Source organism: Carassius gibelio, chromosome B3 (genome assembly GCF_023724105.1).
Source record: "Carassius gibelio isolate Cgi1373 ecotype wild population from Czech Republic chromosome B3, carGib1.2-hapl.c, whole genome shotgun sequence".
Taxonomy (NCBI): Eukaryota; Metazoa; Chordata; class Actinopteri; order Cypriniformes; family Cyprinidae; genus Carassius; species Carassius gibelio.
In genome coordinates, this window is record NC_068398.1 from 38,975,293 (window position 1) to 38,998,373 (window position 23,081).

Below are 23,081 nucleotides of genomic sequence, written 5' to 3' on the forward strand. Positions count from 1 at the left end.
TCAAGAGACTATCTGAAGAGAGATACGTCTTTTTATACTTAATTTGATTTTAGGAAACATTTATTTTATTTAAAGTTATGAAAATATTTGATATGGTTATAATTGTAGATTTTTATCTCTAATACTTCCGGTAGAATAACTAGTCGAACAAGCTCTAATTTATATACATGTATATTTTAACACGCTTTATTTCAAAAATGGATGTAATTTTGTTCTCTTGATCTTCTTAACAGCTCCTGCTCACTACAGTGGAGCGATGACATAATATTACAAATAAATATTAAAACTGTATTACCAAAACCTCACTTTTCATCATATCTTACTGTGTATTCTGGTAAAAATGTGACTCAGGAAACTTTCAAGTAAAGCTCCTCTTACTGAGCACGGTCAAGTCTCCCAGCTTTGTAAAACAGCTGTGATCTCTAGCAGTAATTCATCTGACATAAGAGAGGAGGGATCTCCTGATAGGTGCGCGTCTGAAAGTGTCTCTGGGCTCCAAACTCAGCTCTGTGTCCACATCTATGGCCTCCACCTCCGTCTCATTGTCATCATCTGTGGAGAAACTGGAGACAGAGTCAAACAAACCTGAGAGAAGCTCAACTGTGCTCTTCTAGTCTTCTGATTGAATGAGTGCACCTAGTATACCATGAGATGTATGAAGAGGACAAACCATGTTCACAAACAAATAACAAAATATGCTCATTTCTGCACAATTGATTTATTCATTGTATTTTATTTCTCTAAATAATGGAGGTCATAAAAGTGGAAATGAGCTTAAATACAATAATGCAAGCTTATGGTTGAGAAGATAAACATCGACTAGCAGAATGAAATCTTATTTCAGTTATTTTATTGAGACGCTATTGTAGTTTTTAATTATTATTTGGATTTTTTTTTCTATTTAAATGTTTTTAGTTATTTTAGATTGTTCAGATCTTAACTATATTTATTTATTTATTGTTTTATTATCATTTATTTTTTCAGTCATTATTTTATTCTGATGCTATTTACAAATGTTATATATACACACAATACAAATATAAATATATTATTTATTTATTTTATTTTTGTATTTTTTTCAGATCCTGCACATACATTTTATGACCAAAATGATTTCCTGTAAAACTACCCCCTGAAAAAATTGTATGGATTTAATAACACCATCACGTTAGGAATTAATAAAAAAAATGAATATTGATAAAACAATCTTATTTAATTATTCAACTTAAAATGAAACAAACTTGATTATTAAGGTTTAATTAACAAGTAAACGTCCAAATGTTTAATTTTTTATTATATGTGTATATAATTTGGTCTAAATTTTATATTACATTTTAAAATGCATACACTTTATTTCAATTTAATTCAGTATCCGTATTTCTGTCGTACCCCTGAAAGAGTCTCTGAAAAGCCGAATATTTGTAAAAAAAAAAAAAATTGTGGGGAAAAAATATATATTTTAGACTTTCCTCTTTTCATACAAGTTTAGGAGCCAGATTTCCTAAATCATAAACTTTTAATCTCAAAACCTGTTTAAATGTGAGCCGTGCTCAGCCTTACAATGATCTCTTCTAGACCTGAACAGCACAGGATTCAATCAGAAAAGCCATCGAAGAATTGAACAGACGAAGCATTACCTGTCCTTGGTAGAAGTGGAATGAGGTGGAAAAAGGATGACCTGGACTTTTCTCCGTCCAAACCAGCTGATGGACTCTGCATAACGAGTAGTGGCTGAAAGTTAGAGAAAACTGGGATTTACTAGTGTAGTGTTCATACTTTGACCTGCACTGGCAGTTCTGTCACCATGTTGATGATTCCCTCTCCACCGGCGGCGAAGTGGAAGACCAATACTCGCGATGGAAAACAGCCGTTCAGCACATGTTACGGTCAGAAGAGACTTCTTACAGGTGAAGGATGTTTTAGACTCAGAGAGCATGGAGAGGATATGAGCGACCGCGTGTAGCGTTCTGCACGGCCCAAACCCAGCGCTGGGGCAGGAAGTAACGGGACAGATACGGTTTTTTTATTTTTTTTATTGCAGTTGAAAGAACAACAACATATTTGAAGAAACAGGGCAAACGGACATCATCACAAGAGGTTCTGTTAAAGACACAAATTTACAAGACATATTAAAGATTAAAAAAAACAACAACAACAACAATTAAAAAAAAAAATTTAAAGGAAAGAAAGGATCATTTAAAGACAGCTTACAATTGACTCAATAATGTTACAAGTTTCGGAAGCCTTTGAGTTCAACGGGTTTGACATATTCTTAAAGGAAGTGAAAAGGGACTTTATATCAGACGAAAATTTTCTAAAGTTAGGTTTGCAATGGATGGCTCTGGCTTTATGTAGGTGAAATTTACCCAGAAGACAAAGCAATAAAACTATATGCTCCAGATTAATGTCCTTGGAATGAAAATCTGACACAAAAATAATAGATTCTGTTAATTCTATCTTTTTACAGCATGAAAAAATGAACATGGTAACTTCAGACCAAAAGGATTTGGAGAATGGGCAGTAGCGGTTTTAGGCACGGGCGAACCGGGCAGCCGCCCGGGGCGTCATTTTTTCGTGACACATTGGGGGGCGGCAGCACGAGCAGATAAACAAAAAATCATCTGTGTCGCGAAGCGGTTTTTCATCATTTATATAATTTCACTGTGTGTGGAATTGGCAAATTGGCGCTCCCTGCAGCTGCCGGCGCCCCTGCTTGCTGAAAATATCCACTGAAAATGCAAACAGAAGCTTTGTGTTGTGAGAGAAGTGTAAGGGGGTGGGGCGAGAGGCGCGTGCGACCTTTCACCTCTGGGTCTCTCTCAAATGGAACGGACAGGGCGGGGGTGGACGGGGACGGGGGATCCACACTAGTAATAGAATTAATAATAGGCTAAAGTCAGTCACAAACCTCGACTTTCTTCCAAATAACGCACATTTCATTCATAATGTTATAATACAGGCCTATAGTTCCTGCAAATGAAACTAGGTAATACAAAACGATTATGCGGTCATCAAGGTGAATTGGTTTAGTCTTGACTTCTGGTCCTGAGTGACAGTTGGGGGCATGGGAAATCTGTTGATTGTCGAGTGCCAAATAAACAGAGATGGAGAAGAAAAGATCAGAGCCATCAGGTGCCCAGTTTCGAAAAGAAGAAGAGGAGAAACGAGCAAAAGATAAAGGTATGCAACTATTGCCTCTGTATCATTACAGTAAGTTATCCATTTCGTGAATGAAGGGCTAATGTTAATTGGTGGTGGGTATAACTCTTTGTTTATCCTTTTTGCTATGATGCTTGATATGCTTATACAACAATAATTTGGTTTCAACTCAATCACGAGATCTAATTTATAATATTGTGCTTTGCAATAAAACTGTTACAAGTTCAGTTATCATTTCCATCATTTTTTTAACGTTAGGCCCTGTAAATAACCAACGGCATTTTCAAATCTGTAGGTTAAAGATGAACATTTGCTATTTATTTGCTACACAGTATGCTAAGTATAGTTTCCTTAATATAGTTTTACAAGTCATAACTAAAAGTGTGTCATGCGTATAATTTGAGGCAGTAACCTAATGGCTAATGGTACCTCCATGAAAGTTAGATTAACATACAAATTTTGGTTGAAAAATATCCTGAAACCCAAAATGTTTTTGGTGATTAAAAAATAAAATCCCATTGTTTTTGCCTATACATATAATTTAAAGTCATTTTATTTTTTAGTCCCAGTGACCACAGCATAACATGAATAAAATAGAATTTTTCAATATATATATATTTTTTTACTACTTGTTTCTATGCTCTAAACAGTGTGATGACATGGGGGGAAAAATAAAACAAATAAATGTTTTTTTCCGGGTCTAGGAGGATATAGCGTGTAATGACAGCCAGTTAGTGTGTAAGAGCAAGTTTATATGTAACCCTTCTATTATGTTTTGAGTCAATTTGACACCAGGCTGTTTTAGCTTTATAAAACATTATCCTATGGTCTTTTGATTTCAAATGCAGTTCAATTGCAATTTCAGGGGCACTTCTTAAATATTTTTTTTGGGGGGGGGGGGGGGGGGGGGGCGCTCGAAAGGGGTCTCGCCCAGGGTGTATTTCAATGTAGAACCGCCACTGAGAATGGGTAATGATAAAACAGATGTACAATAGATTCTTCATCAGAATTACAAAAAGAACACATTGAAGATATATTCTCAGAAAATCTGCTCAAAAATAAATTACTAGGGGAGTATCTATGAGCAATTTTGAAATGGAGTTCTTTAATTTTACTGGGGATAAATAATTTGTGAGAAAAGGTCCACAAGTGTTTTAAATCAGAGTTCGGATAACAGATCCTCCATTTAGATTGTGCTTTAGATGGGCATCCTGGAGTTGAAGAAAGAGCATTTCTAATAAAAAAGTTATTGCATTTTTTATCGAATAAATAAACACTGTTAACTGCAAGTGTAGGAAAATAGTTGTTTACAGAGCCATAACATAAATGCGCTTTAAACAAAGCTTTTAAACTGACAGGTATACTTTTGGTCACCTTATTAAAATCTCTTAGTGAGATTGTTGCACCTTTCAAAGACACAAAGTCCGGAAAGGAAAGAAGGTCCCCATCAGCATTAAACAAATCAGAAACACAAAAATAATAATTTGATTCACCCATTCAATGGAAAAAAGTGATTTGTTACCAGACAAAATATTTTCATTGTTCCAAAGAATACACGTGTGTGGGGAGAAATTATGCTTAAAAGCAATCTTCCAGGATTTTAGGGCTTGTTTATGAAAATTTGACAGTTTAATAGGTCATTTACTACACTTAAAGTTACAGGTCAATAAAAATTTAAGGCCACCACAACGTTTGAAGACTAGATTAGGGATCCAAAACCAGGGTAACTCGTTGTTAGACAAACAATTCTTGATCCAATTCATTTTGAAAGTCTGGTTAATTATATTAAAATCTAAAGCGTTAAGACCACCCTCCTTATAGTTTCTTATTATAGATTTCCTTTGAACATATTTGGTCTTATATAATAGCAGAGAGTTAATCATTTTAACTGTTTTTTGATCAACATAAAGGGAAAAAGCGGGATAAACTAGGCGTGAAATGCCCTCAGCCTTAGTCAGAAGGACTCTCCCAAAAATGGTCAAGTCTCTCTGCAGCCAGCAACATAAAATCTTTATAATATTATCTAACCTTGGCTGAAAATTGTGATGGAGACGGTCTGCATCAGATTTGCAGATATCAACCCCTAGATATTTTACATGACGCTTTACAAGAATACCATCAACAGAATTTTTATTGGAATCGTGAATACATAAAATTTCACTTTTTGGGGGATTTACTACTAATCCTGAAGCTTTGGAGAAAAGAATAAATTCATTGAAACTTGTGAATCATTATTGAGAAAAAGACAAGTGTCATCAGCTAACTGACTAATTATCAATGTATTCCCTTCAATATTTATACCTTCAATATTGGAGTGTTTTATATGCAAACTTAACAGCTCGGCGGCTAATAGAAAAAGGAGAGATGGGGCATCCCTGGCGAATACCTCGACCCACCGAAAACCGGGGAGAAGTGCCGGAAGCTAAGGAGACACAGCTATTAATACCGTTATATAAAGTACGAATCGCGTTAATAAAGGATCTACCAAAACCAAACTGATGAAGGGCTTCAAAAATAAAGGAATGCTCAACAGTATCGAATGCTTTATAAAAGTCGATAAACAAAATTAATGCATCTTTATTTATAAATTCGGAATAATCAAAAATATCTATAATTAATCTGATGTTGTTAGAGATGTGTCTACCTTTTAGAAATGATGTCTGCTAAGCAAGACTTTAGCTTTTCAGCATAAACAGAAGCCAATCATTTATAATCAGAGTTCAAAAGGGTGATCGGGCGCCAATTATCCAAAATATTGGGATCCTTATTAGGCTTAGGTATAAGACAAATGAGACCTTGTTTCATTGATTCTGCCAATTCGCCATTGTTTATACACTCAATAAGGGCTTCGTAAAGAAGACACTTAATAGAGTCCCAAAAGACTTTAAAAATTTTAAATAATATGTTATAAAGATTATCTATAGTAAAGGGTTCCTCACAAAGTTCTTTATTGTGGTCATTAATTTTAGGAATCACAGAATTAACCTTTTGGGAAAATAAAGATGAAGCAACAAGATCGAATGAAGAGGTGTATAGATTTTGATAAAAATTTGAAACATGAGACGAGATCATGGAGGGGTCATTAGATAATGAATTATTAATATTTAGAGAGGAGATCCTCTTATTACTTCCACGTTTTTTCTCTAGGTTGAAAAAGTAAGCAGAGTTTTTTTCCCCAAACTCGAGCCATTTAGCTCTCGATCTAATGAAAGCGCCTCTTGCTTTCTCTAAAAATAAATCATCCAGCCTGCTTTGTAAAGTATAAAGAGATTGCTTGACATCTTCTCCCAGTATGGGATTCATTAAAATTTGGCTCATCTTTCTAATTAAATCTGTAACTTCTTTATTTTTAACAGATGCTCTATTTTTTCCAAATTGCTCCCATTTAGATGTGGCCGAGATATTAGCCTGAGACTTCACACTCTCTGCAATTTCCCTAATTTGCTGACAGTATGATTCAGACAGTGAAAAAGAACAATTTAACTTCCAGTAACCAGGGCTAACTTTTCTTCTTTGCTTAGATTCATCATCAGAAAAAGTAATATCAATTGCTGCATGATCTGTTAGAGGTGAGGGTGAGATTTCTGCTGATGTCAAATATGAAATTAAAGAGTTAGATATTAGCCACAGGTCTATACGAGATTTCTGAGAAAGATCAGATTTAAACCAAGTGAACAGACTTACCTAGATGGAAATCTGTCAGCAACAAAGTCTGGTGCTTCATTGAAATCACCACCAATTAATGTAAAGGCAGATGGATACTTAAGTTTCAGATTATTAACATTAAAGATTATACTATCAAGAAGAGTTTTATTGTTTGAAGAATTGTTGAACCCATATAAGTTAGCCATTATAAAGAGATTGTTATTCAAGAAAACAACTGAGATAATCCATCTTCCTATCCCTGAAGAAAGCGTTTCTATAATTTTTCCCTGAAATCCATAATCAAGTAGAATAGCGACCCCACCTGACGAACTAGAGTTATGACAGAAAGATATAGTGCTTCCCCACTGGGTACGCCAGAACTTTTCATCATTCACACAAGAGTGTGTCTCTTGCAATAAATAAACATCCCTTTTCATGGATTTACAAAACAAAAATAAAGCTTTTCGTTTATTTAAGTCACGTAGCCCCCGAACATTCAAAGAAAAACAAGAGAAATACGAACTAAAAATAGTAGTGGAACTCAACTCGGAGTAAATGAAACTGTTACAAACAGATTCGACAAATAAAGTACTTCTTAGAAGATATGCAGAGCATAAAGCTCGAATTCCCAATAAAGCTTGGGAAGGCCAACACACGCTGTTGTGGACCCCGAAAGAAAAAAATATATATATATATATTATTAATAATAATAATAATAATAATGATAAAAGGTTAATAATAATAATAATAATCAAAAAAGGTTAATATATATATATATATATATATATATATATATATTATATTTATAAAAATAAATAAATTGTAATCGGGTTTTGAAAAATCAAAGTGTAAGGGGTATACTATATATCATACACAGAAATTCTCTTCCCGTTAATGAAAGCAACTGGCCCATTAAACCCAGCTTTCTTTCCTTCCTTTCTTGCCTTTTCAACGAGTGGCCAGAGTTTGTATCTAGCCTCTTTATCTTCCTGAGTGAGATCTTCCAGGATCCGAGTTTTCTTCTGTTTCAGCAGCTCAAATCGTTTGGCTTCCGCCCATATGGCATCACGGCAAGTGCGGGATAAAAACTGGACGATGATACGCCGAGGGTTGGAGTTTCCAGACTTGGGGCCAAGTCTATGTGCGATGTCAACCACCCACGTAGGAGGGGACGTTCTCGCGACCTTGTGCAACGTTCCCTAAAAGTTATCTAAAGGTAACGAAAGTTCAGAACCTTTACAGAACATTAGGGACGTTCTTGAAACCTGAACAGAACGTTCCCATACGGTTCTCTGTTGGTCATATAATAATGTTCCCATTATTACTTTAGGGGGACGTTCGATATTGGTTATTATATGGTCACATAACAACGTTACAAAGAGGACATTTGGGATGTTAACAGAACGTTCTCGCATGGTCCTCTGTTGGTCATATCACTGTAAAAACTAAAGGTTCCTGGAGGCACCTTTTGGGGTTCTTCACTTCGCCACACCGGCGGAACCGTCTGAAGAGCCTCTAGGCACCGCTCTTAATGGTGGTGGTTCTCTGAGGAACTTTCAATGGTTCCTGGAGGAACCCTTTTATTATGATGGCCAGGAACCACCTGGGGTGCTTCAAGGCACCATTTCAGTTCTTTAATGCCCCCCCTGGTTTATTTGTCCTGCTATTGACCTTTTTAATGATTAAAAATAAAACAAATGCGTATAAAACAGTTTATTGATAAACAACAACAATATCCATAATCACAATACTGCACATCACAATCCCATTCATGGCAACATCAGTGTTAATACTGCTATAAACAACAACAACAAAAAACATTTACACCTTGGATAAAATTAGAAACAAATAAATGTGACTCAATAATCTTAGAACTTTAAAAAAACATTTTATGTACCTAAAACAATGATTTAAATTTTAGAAACAATGCAATTAATAGTAACATATTCTTTCCTGTTCAAAATAGTGGTGACTGATTGGGAGAATTCACACAGGACATTTCAAGAAATTGATAAGCCTCAAGATAGATGTAATTAGCTTAATAAACCAGTTTCTCAGCAGTGTAAGTTGTTATAGTTGGGTTAACTTCGAGAGCAGTGAATGGGAGAGTATCATAAATATATTTTTGCATTCTCATTTACTCAAATAGCAAAATGAAAAACTCTACAATAGCATTTTCACAACTTTCAATCAAAGGAAAAAATCTGACAGAGACTGATAACAGCAATCAGACAAGAGAACAATGTCAAATTTAGCATTCCTCTCAAAGACTCTGGATTTGAAACACCCTTGCATTAGCATTAACTATTTTTTTCTGTAATTTGATATGAATGTGATATAATACAAAGTATAGTGTTATAAATGCACATAATAAAAAAAAAAAATCAAAATATACAAACATTGTGAGGATTCACGATACAAACACAGCTGAAACACATCATCAGTCTTGTGAAAATTGTCCATGATCTCCTGCATGGCCAACAGATACAGCAGAAAAACAATGCGCTTTAGTGAACTTTTAATTGCTTTTCTGTATAATGTTGAACAGAACATAGTTACTCATAGTAAGTTGAACTCATGTCGGCAGGTTCATCAGCAAGAAGCTCCTCACCATCAGGAAAGTCTGCAGTGCTGCTCTCATCTAATGAGTCTCCTGTTATTACCACAGCTGTTCTGAGATTCTGTGTAGGCTGTTCATTGAAAAAAATAGTGATATACATCAAATTAAATAATAAAATATTTACATTTATTCATTTAGCACAGGTATTTTTTTATTATCTTAAAAATGAGGAACACCACAGGAATTATTTATGTCATATTATTGCATTGAATAATGGTTGTAGACTAATTAAGTACACAATGTGTCTATAATGTGTGTGTGTACACTACATATGTCTACACACATGGACAAACTCATACTTACCTCATCATATACAGTCCAGGACAGCATGTAACAGGAAGGGCAATGGTTTAATTTCTCTAAAATAAAAAAAATAAAAAAGAACTGTTAATAACCTATAAATGGGGTTAAGTGAGGTTAACTAAAGTTCGGGAGCAGGGCCATGCCTCAAACAATCACCTAACTTCCAAACCTCTCCCTGAGCCATCAATTCAAGATTCCCTGATCAACCTGACCATCATCCCATTCCCTCGACCCCTTCATCCTCTTTCTACTCTTCCCCAGTTGCATAGTTGGTTTGTGGCGTGGTCCTAGCTAGTGAAATAATTAAATGTTTTAGAAGGGTTTCTGGTGTGTGTCTGCAACCGTTCACTTGTTTACACACCTGCAAAATATGGGGTACGTCCAGAGACGTCTGTTTATTGTCAGTCAGCATCCGACATCAGCAGCTGTCTGTCCACTGCCTCACAGGTGTCCACTACAGAGCCACATTTCTTCATTAACTGCTGAATAAAAAAATAACATATGGGTAGTTTTTTTTATTGTTTAATTCAGTTCAGTGTAACAGTGTATCATATATAATTTTGGATTAGGCCAAGCTTAAACACTATTTCAGTTATTTCAATGTCAAATAAATAATGAAATACTTACATGGTGCTGCTCTGTGAAGCTTTTGAGACTTTCAGAGAAGTCATACTGGATTTTCTGAGGAGAGAAAATTATCAAAACCAGTTTAAGTACGTTATGTGCAAATGTAACGTACGTTGATGTCACAAGGTGACGATCTTCCCGAATTTTGGTTCCGCCCGGAAGTGTTTCCGCCCGGACCGGAAAAACAGAACACCGGAACTTTCTGGTAGCGCCGTAAGAGGGAAAATCAGGGAATTCGATGCACCTGTGCCTAGTTAGGGACAGCGGTTGGTGATTGGAGGATACGCTGGACAAGGCAGTACTTAAGGCCAAGTTATTTCACAGTCTGGGAGCTCTTTCTGGTGTGTGTGAAGCACTGTGTCGTGCCCGTCTTGGTGCGCTGCTGTCTAACTCTCTCTCTCCCTCAGGCTGGAATTGTATGATTGTGAAGACATCGCGAACCTTAAAGGTTGAGAAGTGAACGGATTATACGGCGAATTAAGACGACGTGAAAAAAGGGATTGGAAGCGGCATTGATGTGAGTACTAAGAGCAAGCCGAAAGTGCCCTGTATATTGACCTGGCGTTGTGTAGATCTCCCCAGGAGGAGGAGGGCCGAAGGAATACTTATTGAAGTAGTCACAACGACGACATCACTAGCTAGGCCGCATATTCCATCGCCAGATCCGAACCAAGCGAAGTGAAGGAAGACGGGTGTCCTTTTCGTACACTGAGTGTGGTGGGTGAGTCTTCGTGCTGTGAAAACCTATAATTTTGACGTGGTGCTGTATATTGCTGTGGGTTGCTGTGTATTGCCGTGTGTCCTGTCAGATAAACCCCCGCCTTCACGCACTTCCGTCGCGGGAGGACAAGGAGACTGCTGGTTCTAGCCTAGTTCAGTACAGTATATGTTGTGAGCGTGCTTCAGATCTCCGGAGATAGCACGGTACGCTGTGTTCAGCCCAGAGGTGGGAGCTATTCAAAGCAAACTAACTGTGCTATTGTGCCCAAGTTGATACCTGTGGAGAGAAAAGGAAAGAGAGTGAGTAACACAAGGAGAAACAGAGGAAACCTGTACTTACAGTACGCTGTGTTCAGCCCAGAGGTGAGAGTCATTCAAAGCAAACTAACTGTGCTATTGTGCCCAAGTTGATACCTGTGGAGAGAAAAGGAGAGAGAGTGAATAACACGAGGAGGAATAGAGCGAACCCTGTACTTACAGTACGTTGTGTCCAGCCCAGAGGTGAAAGCCATCCAAAGCAGAGTAACTGTGTTTTGTGTCCAAGTTGATACCTGTAGAGAGGAGGAGAGAGAGTGGATAACGCGAGGAGAAATAGAGCGAAACCTGTACTTACAGTACGCTGTGTCCAGCCCAGAGGTGAGAGCCATTCAAAGCAAACTAACTGTGCTATTGTGCCCAAGTTGATACCTGTGGAGAGAAAAGGAGAGAGAGTGGGTAACACGAGGAGAGACCGAGGAAACCTGTACTTACGCCGCTGCCTGTGGAGAAAGAGAAAGCGAGTGAGCACCCAAGGAACGAACTGTGTGAACCAGTACTTACTGTGAGCTGCAATCAGCGAAGAGGTGAGAGCAAAACCAAGCCGAATTAACTGTGCCTTTGCGTCCCAGCCGTTGCCTGTGGAGGAAGAGAAAGAGAGTGAGCACCCCGAGAACGAACTGTGTGACCCAGTACTTACCGTGAGTTGTATTCAGCGAAGAGGAGGAAGAAGGAGGGCGCTACGGATACCTAAGACTCTGGCCGGGCCCCGAATCCCACGCCCCGGATCCCCGTGGCCCCCTTGCTCCCTGACCTCTTCCCGGCCATAGCCCATCTGGAGGGCCGAGTCAGAGTTTAGTTTTAATTGCCCTTTCCCTATTCCCCAAGCTATTTTTAAATATTTAAATAAAGATTGTTTTATCACTTACTTGTTCTCGTGTTGTTTGGCCATTGGGTTGGCTTTGGGGACCTCCTCGAGGTGGAAGTTGAGAAGGGGTGTGGCTTAGTCAAAGCATAGCCGCCCCTGGGTGTGACATTAACATGGATGTGTAACTATTTAACAAATGTAAACGAAAGAGTTACAATCAATAAACATGTAAACACATAAACATCATGCGTACACCAAACTAATAATGATTGTTTGTTACCTTGTGTTTGTGGTCCCCATTTCGTCCCACAAAGTGCATTAGACTCGTAAGCATCGCGGCTATTAAATTAATGGTTAAAACAAACATACAAAAAAAAAAAAAAACATACAGTCTAATGTGTCAGTGTAGGAATTAGTATACAAATAATAAATCTGTGTATTTATTTCGGAGTCTACTCACCTTGCGCAACGGTTGTTTCTTACTCTCTTTGAGGAATGGAGCCATTACTTCTTTGTATTTGAAATCGCTCTTCCACGCACGCGCGCGAGCAAACAGTAGGAGCGCGAGGACGCGTCCAAACCTCATGCATTTTCTTCTTGACAACAGCTGAACAATTATTTCTGAATAATTTAAACTTATTTTATTAGGCAAATTAAAAAAAAAACTCTAAATATTACTATTGTACCGATTGTTATAATTAGAATATTTTTTTCAATCATATTTTTAATGTTTGCTTTAAAGTTTCAAGGTAAACTATCCATCTTCAAATGATTTAACATTTAGGCTATTTCAATAAAACTATTTTATTTATTTATTTATTTATGTTTTGACAGAACAAGTGTGAAGATTTTTACATTTAGTTTTTTTTTCACATGGAAAGTGCCACAAAAGACATTGTTCCATCACATTCCTAAAAAGTAATTATTAATAATAATAATAATCAGTCAAATTTCATTTTTGTCACATGAATCTCTTGGTTCTTCCAGATGCTGGCTTTTACAAGTGAGATCTTCCAGGAACCACTTTAATGTTGACAGAGCTTACAGTAACCCTTTTTTTAAAATGTGAGTTCCTCCAGGAACCTTCAGAGCACGTTGAGGTCTCAGTGTAATGAAAGGGTGACTCCAGAACCTCAGAACTGGGAACAAAGAGCTTCAAGGATCCCATGAGTTCCTGCACGAACTGCAAAGACTATAATGGTTCTTCCAGGAACCATATAATGAGAAAAAGAGCTTTGAGGCACTTAAAATACATTTTAAGGTTCCTGGAGTACTCAAAAGGATACCTGAGGCACCTTTAGTTTTTACAGTGTAATAACGTTCCCAATGTGGTTATTATATGGTCACACAACAACGTTAAAATATGACAAATTAATGAACGCAAAGATGTATTAAATCTACATCTAATTCATGAAAATATTAAATAATAATATAAAAAGTATTAAACTTATTTGTTAGATAATAACACTAACATGCTAGCCAATTTATTAGGTCCTCTCTGCTAATTTTGTAGGATTTGATATTTGTTAGGCTATTTCAAAATAAAAACTATGGCTTTTACTCTACAGATCTAAAATCCTTGACGTGTCCATAAATCCCTTATTAACAAATAGACATATAAAACAATACAATGTCATAGATCAAGGCAACGTGAAAATAAGCGATGCATAAGTGATGCAGTTAAATTTTTCACCACATTTACATTGGAAAATTGTGGAGTTTTGTGGAGCTCTGACACTGTCTCATAGCACCCGCGTCGAAGTCGTGCGTTAAATTCCAATTTATCAAGCGCACTTTACGACTTAATATAGTCTAAAAATACTTACTAACATTGCTGCAGAATGGTGAACACATTTACCATTTATTATTTTCTATATAAATGTCCAATATAAATGTCTATATAGCCTACTGTACATTTCTATACAAATATTAAAAATGAATATTTTGGTGAGGTACTGCCACACCCGCGGCTGTCTGTATTCAGAAGGGAGAGCTGCAGCCCAATTCAACTGTGAGCCACTGCTGCTGGTGCATCGTCCTTTCTTTATGTGCGGAGTGCGGAGCGCGCGCACTGCGGGGCATGGAAGCGGCCATGCAGTCGCTTGCATTTTTTTCCTGTCAACAGTGTAAACAACTTAAAATACTCAATTTTTGGTCATAAGAATAATACATTATTTAAATCTTGTATTTGTGTAAACTGACAATATCAAGAAAACTTTAGCTAAATAAACCACCACAAAAAGGATTGTTTTAAATCTGCTATGAATATGAAGTTTGAAGATTGTTGTATTGTACTGTATCTTCTATAAAGATTAATATTACATTTCGTTAATTTAAAAAGCACTTTAATGTTGTATAAATAAATAATAAACTTTTGTTCTGTTAGATGTGTTTTGGCTAGTTTTTGTATGTTGTATAATTATAATATAGATCTAGGTAATTAAAAAAATAATTATATATATATATATATATATATATATATATATATATATATATATATATATATATATATATATATATATATATATATATATATATTACATTTACATATATATATTTACATTTATTCATTTAGCAGATGCTTTTATCCAAAGCGACTTAAAGATGAAGACAGTGGAAGCAATCAAAAACAACAAAAAGAGCAATGATATATAAGTGCTATAACAAGTCTCAGTTAGGTTAACACAGTACACATAGCATGGGCTTTTAAATAATATAATAAATAAAAAGAAAACAGATAGAATAAAAAAAGAATAGAGCAAGCTGGAAATATTACCTATTGGGTTTATTTGCACTTCAACATTTTTAAATAAATTCTAAAAATAATACTAAATTACAGTTATTATAATATGAATTCTTTATTAGTAAATAATACTAAATTATATATATATATTTTTATTTATACTCATTTAATTTAGGTATATATTTCAATTCTAATGTATTATTTCTTGATAACAGACGCTGCTAAGTATAAATTACAAATTTAATTAAATTAAAATTAAATTTTAAATTAAATAAAATTGTATGCATTTAGCAGAAACTTTTATCCAAAGCGATTTACAGTGCATTTAGGCTATCAATTTTTACATATCATGTGTATAACACACCGTTGCCATGAAAAACAAAGCGTTGCTATGGACGCAGGATTCTAACCTTACATAGAGACGGAAATGGCTATTTTCTTTATTATTATTTTTTTCACATTATCCTTTACATAATATAACGTAATTATTAGTATTATAACGCAATATACAATTATATAAATATACATATGTTTTTTTATATAAAATAAAAAACGTATAACACCTAGGTCACAAATTCTAAATCTGGCAGCGGGTATATAAGCTGGGGTCTGTGACCATCGCGCTCATACACAGCGTACTCACACCTCTCACCCACTCAGTGGACATCCCAACTGGACATCCCAACTGTCAGTTTCTCTGAGGTAAATATTTTAATTAACCATTCTATTTAAATTAAAAACACAAAACAAAATGACATATAATATACATGATATAAATAATAATAATAATATGGAATTATAAGGACAGTGAGCGAAATTTCCTCATGGTAAAACGGCCGTTTCCACAAGAAATGTACCACATTTACTCAGACAAACTGCTTTTCCGTCCTTTTCTTTAACTTTATACCACTCTTCAGCACTGTCATCGCTGTTATTTGTCGTTAAATACCGTTATGTTTACGTGACGTCATTTGGTCTAAAGACGTAGCTTATCCTTTTCAGATAAGCCCACTAATTTTTTAGGGTCTTTCATGTTAACATTAGCTACTTTAAAATAAATCATGAATACCATTAATATCATTATGGTAAATTATACTTTATTTGAAAATGAACGCGCCTTCTCACAGTCTTGGCTGTGAGCGGGCGCGTGTCCCTCAACCTCCGCACGAGCGCGATGGTGCAATTATCACAATGGGCGCGAGACCCCATTTCACGCAAATGTGTGCACGGCAGTTTTTGTAACTTTGCACGAAACTCTGCTTCCAGAGCTGCACGGCCTCGAGCTTATTCTGGCCAAACAGCAAGCACCCAGTTTGCTCTTACAAAAAAAAAAAAAAATAGAGCCTATAAATAAGCAGAAAAAAAGCAGAAATAAGCCTTTTTGGTGAAAATAAAGGTCCATGTTTAATAGTTCATGAAAATAAATTTGTATTGGTTTTCTTTATAGCCTACATAACAAAACCAGAACAAACTATAAATACATAAATACAAAACACACAAACAAAATAAAATTATAATAATAATAATAATTATAGAAATTACAGTTTAATGCACAACCGGGTAGGCAATTCACAATTCAGGCATTGTATCTAATATCATCTGAATCATTTGAAGTAACAGTTGTAAATAAAATTGTCCCACGTTGATGTAAATGTGATTTTAATTCACTTTCTCTCTTTTCTGTGCTTTCCAGACCCTGCCCTACAGACAGATTACCATGATGTCATCTCAGAGGGTAGGCTTGTCTTGCAAAAAAGGTTTTCAAATTTATTCATATTAAAACTTGAGGGCCCAGAAGGGAAAAAAAGGATGGTATGTTGATATAGCACAGGGGTCAGTAACCTTTTTGTCACAAAGTGACATTTTCAAGTTCAAAATGTAGATTTGTGTTCATGTAGGCTAAATTATCTGAATGAAATACATAGGGTGATTATTATAGTGCTGTCAAAGAGTTGACAGTAGCTGCACATGCAAAGAGGACGGAACAGTGGAGGCTCAACCAGAGACGATGCAGAGAGAAAAAGAGGCAGGTGGAGGCATTGATGAATCTGACACCAGTGTCTGAGGACTCTTTTGTGGACGAAAACCATGACCATCCTGGGCCGTCTCAACACTCCTCACCACCTGGGCCGTCTCAACACTCCTCATCACCTGGGCCACATTGTTCAACTCCTCATAAACCCCTTAAGAAAACAACCTCCAGCAGTCGAACAGGGGTAAGTATAAAGAAACTGAGGGAGGAGATAAAACAGCTAAAAAAGGATGTTGTAAGAGAAGAGAGAAGAGCAGATAGATTTCGCAAGAAAGCCAACAGGGTGATGACAGCAAAATACAGAAAAGCAAGAAAAAACATGTCAACAAAGGTTTTCAGGAAGGGGCCAGCAAGAAGACAGAGTGTGGTGGAGTTCCTCACTAGAGATGAGAACAGCCGTCTCCTAGCTGGAAATAAGGACACAGTATCAAAGGATAGGGTCAAAGAACAGCGTCGGGTGTTGGCAAAGTCTTTAAAAGAGCTTCATAAAGACTACAATGCAGAGGCAGGAGAGGGACGGGCAGTGTCATACCGGCAGTTTGTCCGCCTCCGTCCATTTTATGTAACTGAGCCAAAGGCTATTGACCGAAACACCTGTGCCTGCCTAGACCATGAGAATGTAAGCCTTCTACTCGAGAAACTATACCAGAGTGGCCTTGTTGCCAGTAGAAGTACTCCTGAAGCACTCGTGCACATTGTGTGCGATTTGAAAAGTAGGGCGTGTATGTTTAGGCTGTGTGCGAAGTGCTGCTATAACGATATGGAGCTACTCCTACCAGACAAAACCCGCCAGGTGTCATGGAGTCAATGGGAGAGGGAGAAGGTCTGCACTGAAGGTAAAACCTATTCACATTTTGTGAAAAAACTCTGACTGGGACGTGGGAGGATCTCATGAAGAGTTTCAATGAAAAACTTGATGGATTAGCCAAGCATCAGTACACATGGATACATCAGGTGGAACAATGCAGGGCCCTCAAGAACAGTCTCCAAGACCATGAGGCTGTAGTCCACATGGACTTTTCTGAGAACTACGCTTGTAAATTGAATGTTGAGGTCCAGCACTATCATTGTGGGTGGGGGGGGGGGTGGATGGGGGTGTCGAAAACAGGCCACTCTCCACACATGCATGGTTTATACGGCAGAAGGGTCACAAGCTTATGCCACAATCTCTGACCCTTTAAGACATGACGAGCAGGCAGTATGGGCACATCTGAAGCCTGTGTTAGATGAAGTTCAGTTCAATCCAAGAATTAATACTGTGCACTTCATGAGTGATGGCCCACTAACGCAATATAGGAATAGGAAAAATTTCTACTTGATGTGCACCTTGCCTTTTCTCCGTGGCATTAAGGAGATAACATGGAACTTTTCAGAGAAGGCACATGGAAAAGGCACGTCCGATGGTGTTGGTGGCTCAATGAAAAGGATTGCCAATGCATTTGTGCTTCAAGGAGGTGATATCCAACAGCCTGAAGAGTTGTTTTCCTTTCTGACAAAAGCAAATTAGAGTGTGAAATTCCATTGGGTGTCAGAGGCTGACATCACCAGGGTGGATGAGGCTGTGCCAGGTGCTTTGCCAGTAGTCGGAGGCACTTTGGGTATTCATCAAGTGACGACAAACACCCCTGGCAAGATCTTCTACAGAGAACTGTCCTGCTTTTGCCATCGAATGGGACTTTCCTGTGAATGTGAATCACCCTCAGTCTTAGATTATAATGCTGAAAAAGCTGCACCCTCCACCACCATTCCGGAACAAGAGGACATGGAAAGATGGTTATAGTCTCTTATGACAAAAAGCCTTTTGTTGGGCAGGTACTGAAGATCGTCGGGGAAGAAATCGAGGTCTCCTGTATGCAACAGTCTGGGACGAAGAATTGCTTCATATGGCCCCAAACCCGAGATGTGCTCTTTTACTTCCAATCAGATATCACAGCTAGCATCTCAGAACCAGAACCATCAACCAGTCGAAGCTCAAGATTGTCATCTCAGGACTGGGAAAGATTCATATCAGTATGAAAAGTATAAGAAGGACCAGCTCTTTGTGGTAGTGGTGTGCATTGATTGGGAGGACGGCAATGTTTGTTCATCTAAAATAACAGGTTTGTATTAATTTGAAATGGTTTAGTAAAGTGATGAATTTTGTTGTAGCTGAAAGGCAAAAAACTGTGTGAGGAGTTATACATTCGATGAAAGATAATGTTACTGTTTGTCTAAACAATGTTACTGTTATACGTTTTTCATAAAAAAGTGATGAATGTTTTGATATTAACTATTACTGTAAATTATATGAGATTAGGTTGTTCATAACCTTTTGATAGCAGACATGAATGTTACTGTTCTTTTTTAACTGAATGTTAAAAACTGAATTTTCCACGTTATCTCATTGTTGTAAATCTGACTAATATTGTCATGTATTACATATAGCACGTCCTATGTGTTCCTTGTACTGAAAGAGAATTGAGAAAAGAAATGTTCCAAGTGTTGGGAATATATATTCTACTGTTAATAAAAGGTTCACTTGAGATGCCTTGTGTTTCTTTGAAATCATTCTGAATTGGCCTACATCAATTTATTACATAAAAAATGCAATGAAACATTGAAATTGTACTATGTCATACAGTAAAACAAAATATGTCATATGGCAAAACATTGGATTTTAAAAGAAATAAAAATAAATACTTTGTTTGTTTACATGGTTCATGAAAATAATGGAGGAGAGCTAGTATGATATATATATATATATACATAACTTCAAGGCATTTTTGACCAATTTCTAGCAAAAAAATAGAACAAATGTCCATAGATGACATGCTTTAGTCGTTAAAATACAAAATATGTAGTATTTGTGGTGTAGGTGTTTATATTTTGCAATTTGTTATAGAATACTTACAGATCAACTATTACATTCTTGGTTGTATTTAACCGTGTCATGAATAACAATATTAATTTATTTCTAAAAATCACTTCGTTTTACCGTATGACATTTTCAAGGACTGTATACAAAGAAACACATTAAAATGTCATATATTGTTATTTTTTATAAAGGGCACTTATAAAAACAAAAAATATACTCACAGATTTACACAATAAATGCTAGATTTAATTTGTCTTTTCATTTTTATTTTTTTACCGTTTTGAAATTCTAAAACATCACTGACCCATATATATATATATATATATATATATATATATATATATATATATATATATATATATATATATATAACTTATGTAATATATAATTTATTTATAATCTGTTTGTGTTAACACCAAATAAATGACTGATTTTATCTTTGAATGTATTAAAAGTGCATGCTTATTCCTGATTAAAGTTCTGAAAGAACAAGTGTTCTTTGCAGTAAAATTTAGTTTGGTTCCCTACAGGTCCTTGAGACCAGTGGGGACGTTCTGAAAACGTTCACACAACGTCCTGAATTTTCTGTGAAGGTCCGCAAAATAACGTCCCCCGACTAGAGATCGACCGATATGGGTTTTTCTATAGCCGATGCCGATGCCAATGTTTAGAGGTCAGGGTCAGCCGATGGCCGATATGTGCTGCCGATTTTTAGGGCCGATATCTTGAAGTTTTCCCCTTGATTTGCATGCTAAAATGTCACACTAATAATAAGTGGATGCACAACACATTTTTTCTAAACCTATCATAATTTATTGAGCACTGACTTGAACCATCTCTTCATTCATCTTAATTTAGTGCACTGCACTGTATTAAAAAAAAAATGTATCCAAAGTTAACCAAACAAATTAATAAACTGACCAAGTATTAAATATATAAAACAGGTAATATATATATATATATATATATATATATATCTCATTTACATAAAAGTTTTAGAGCATTTACATTTATCAAGTAGAATTTTTCAAGTTTGTTGGAACATAAATGTAAACTTAAATATACATTTAAATAAATACAATTTTAGAAATAAAAATCTATTAAACTAAAGTGCATTCTAATTTCGAACTTACATTGCAGTCTGTTCATTTTTTAAATAAAGTAGAGTCAACCAAACATTTAAAAAGTTACACTGGTCAGTTTAAATACACCCTATACCGGTCCTCTCTGCTGTTATGCAAAGGACGTTTTTGCTCATGTGAAGAGGATGATTTTTTCCGTCTAGTTTACATTAAAAAAAATATTATAGTTTAACATTCAGATACATTGCGAATATGGAAACATTTGGATATGTGCAGAACGAGACGTGAGCAATAACCTTCAAATACATCTAGTCAAACCCGCGCTCGCTCGTCCTCGTATGGACTTAGTGCACATGGCATAATATCTTCTTTTTAACATAATAATAAGGACTTCTCATCTCCCAGTCTGCTGTGATGAAGTGAGCAGTTATCGTCACAGAGCTCTCCATCCCCCTGGACGTCCACCCGTCTGTCGTGAGCGCAACAGAGGATACTCGGGATAGTTCATCCACAACTTTTTTCTTCTCCTGTTCATAAAGATCTGGCACAATCTTTTCACTCTAACCTCTTTCCTTCATCATTATATCTGACAGGGAAGCCAAAATGCGCGGGGCGTTCAAGCTACTCCGCTTTAATTCAGGTGAGAAAGCTCTTTTTCCAAGTGGCTTTTGCACATAATAATAATACCGCTGCAGACACATTTTGCAGCATTAAGGTTATTACTTGATCGTTAATTTAAACGACGATCGATCATGGAAATTATCAAATATTGACATCCCTAAATACAAATGAGTTGGATGGAAAACTGGTTATTGTCTGCATCAAGCCATGCTTCCGAAAACATGTGATTCACCGTTCTGGGCAGCTCCAGGACAGCTGTCTCTCCGAGCGCGGTGCTGTCTGTGAGCAGGGCGGAGTAATGGAGCCCTCAATTACTCTGCAGTGTTTGTAAGAGCTGCCTACTTCTCCACCCCATTTACAGAATGAAATTCTCTGACTACCTTTATCTCGCAGGTCTGTTGTTGAATCTTCCAATAACACGGGGCTGCCCGCTGACGTGCCTGACTTTAAATCGGCGCTACTAAACACGGATATCGGCCGATGCCGATATATAAAAAAATGACAAATATCGGCCCGATATATCGGCCGAGCGATATATCGGCCGAGCGATATATCGGTCGACCTCTAGTGCTAACACTTTGCGGGTTAACTGCACTCACAGATATATAATAAAAGTGAACGATCAAAGTTAATCTGATAAGATTGATCGATAATATCAGAAATATGGTGTGAATTAAGTAATATTTTACCACCACCATTTTACCAAAAAAAAAAACAGAGAGTGATAGTAATCTAAAAGATTCTAGAGAAAAAATAAAGATAGATACACAGAGCTACGGTTAGCTACAGAAGGCCAACAGGAAGTAGAGAAAACACTGTCCAACAGCAAAATGAACAACTAGTAACTAGAAAAATCTTTTGTGGGGCCTGACCTATTAAATACCCATAAGACATCTCTGTTAATTTTTTTAAAGCATTTTATACGCATTTGCATAAATTCTTCTTTCAGAATGGTCTGGAACAAAGAAATGTCTTAACACTGATTTTTCCTCTGAAACACAAAAACAAAAATTGAAATAAAATGTATATTTTTATAGAAAGGCAAACCCCTCTCTTGCATATATATTATTGCTTCTGGTTTGTGCATTGTAAGTACAAATAGTAATAACAAATATAGCTGCAAGCAGCAATTTCACGGCCAAGCACTCCACCGGCAAATTGAGGAGCTAAGCATGGCATGGAGCATCATACCAACTGCATTAATAAGCGATAACTGCAATTTTAGGATTATTGTAATTGATCAATCAGCGTCGCACACCTGTAGGTCATAGATAGATGCTTAGACAAAAAGACTGATATAGTCCTGATGAAGATCAAACGATCGAAACGTTGCCATTAAAGTATTTTTTATTGTTTTGCAAGTTGATAGTGTGCGGATTTTCTTGTTTTTCTCAGGATTATTGTAATTGAAATGGCTAAAAAACCATAAATACAATCTCTAAAAGCATGATTACTTGGCTTATCAAGTTTAACCAATCGGTCTCGCTGTTATCAAATCAATTTTGTGTACTCTGTGTGACTTGTCAATGACACACACAGAGTTTGGTATCAA

At 36.4% G+C, this 23,081-nt stretch overlaps 1 long non-coding RNA gene and 1 pseudogene across 2 annotated transcripts; one reads left to right on the forward strand and one right to left on the reverse strand.

Moving 5' to 3' along the window:
* LOC127953451 (zinc finger protein 271-like) overlaps nt 1–23,081 on the forward strand; it is a 320,721-nt pseudogene that overhangs the window by 202,665 nt on the left and 94,975 nt on the right.
* LOC127953496 (uncharacterized) lies at nt 8,495–10,746 on the reverse strand. 2 transcript variants are annotated; one of them, XR_008153260.1, is made up of 4 exons: nt 10,355–10,746; nt 10,089–10,206; nt 9,728–9,783; nt 8,495–9,494 (listed from the first exon to the last, which is right to left on the reverse strand). It is a non-coding gene; the product is annotated as an uncharacterized LOC127953496 (long non-coding RNA). The 2 variants fall into 2 exon arrangements; XR_008153259.1 differs by having other exon boundaries at nt 8,497–9,494; nt 10,089–10,209.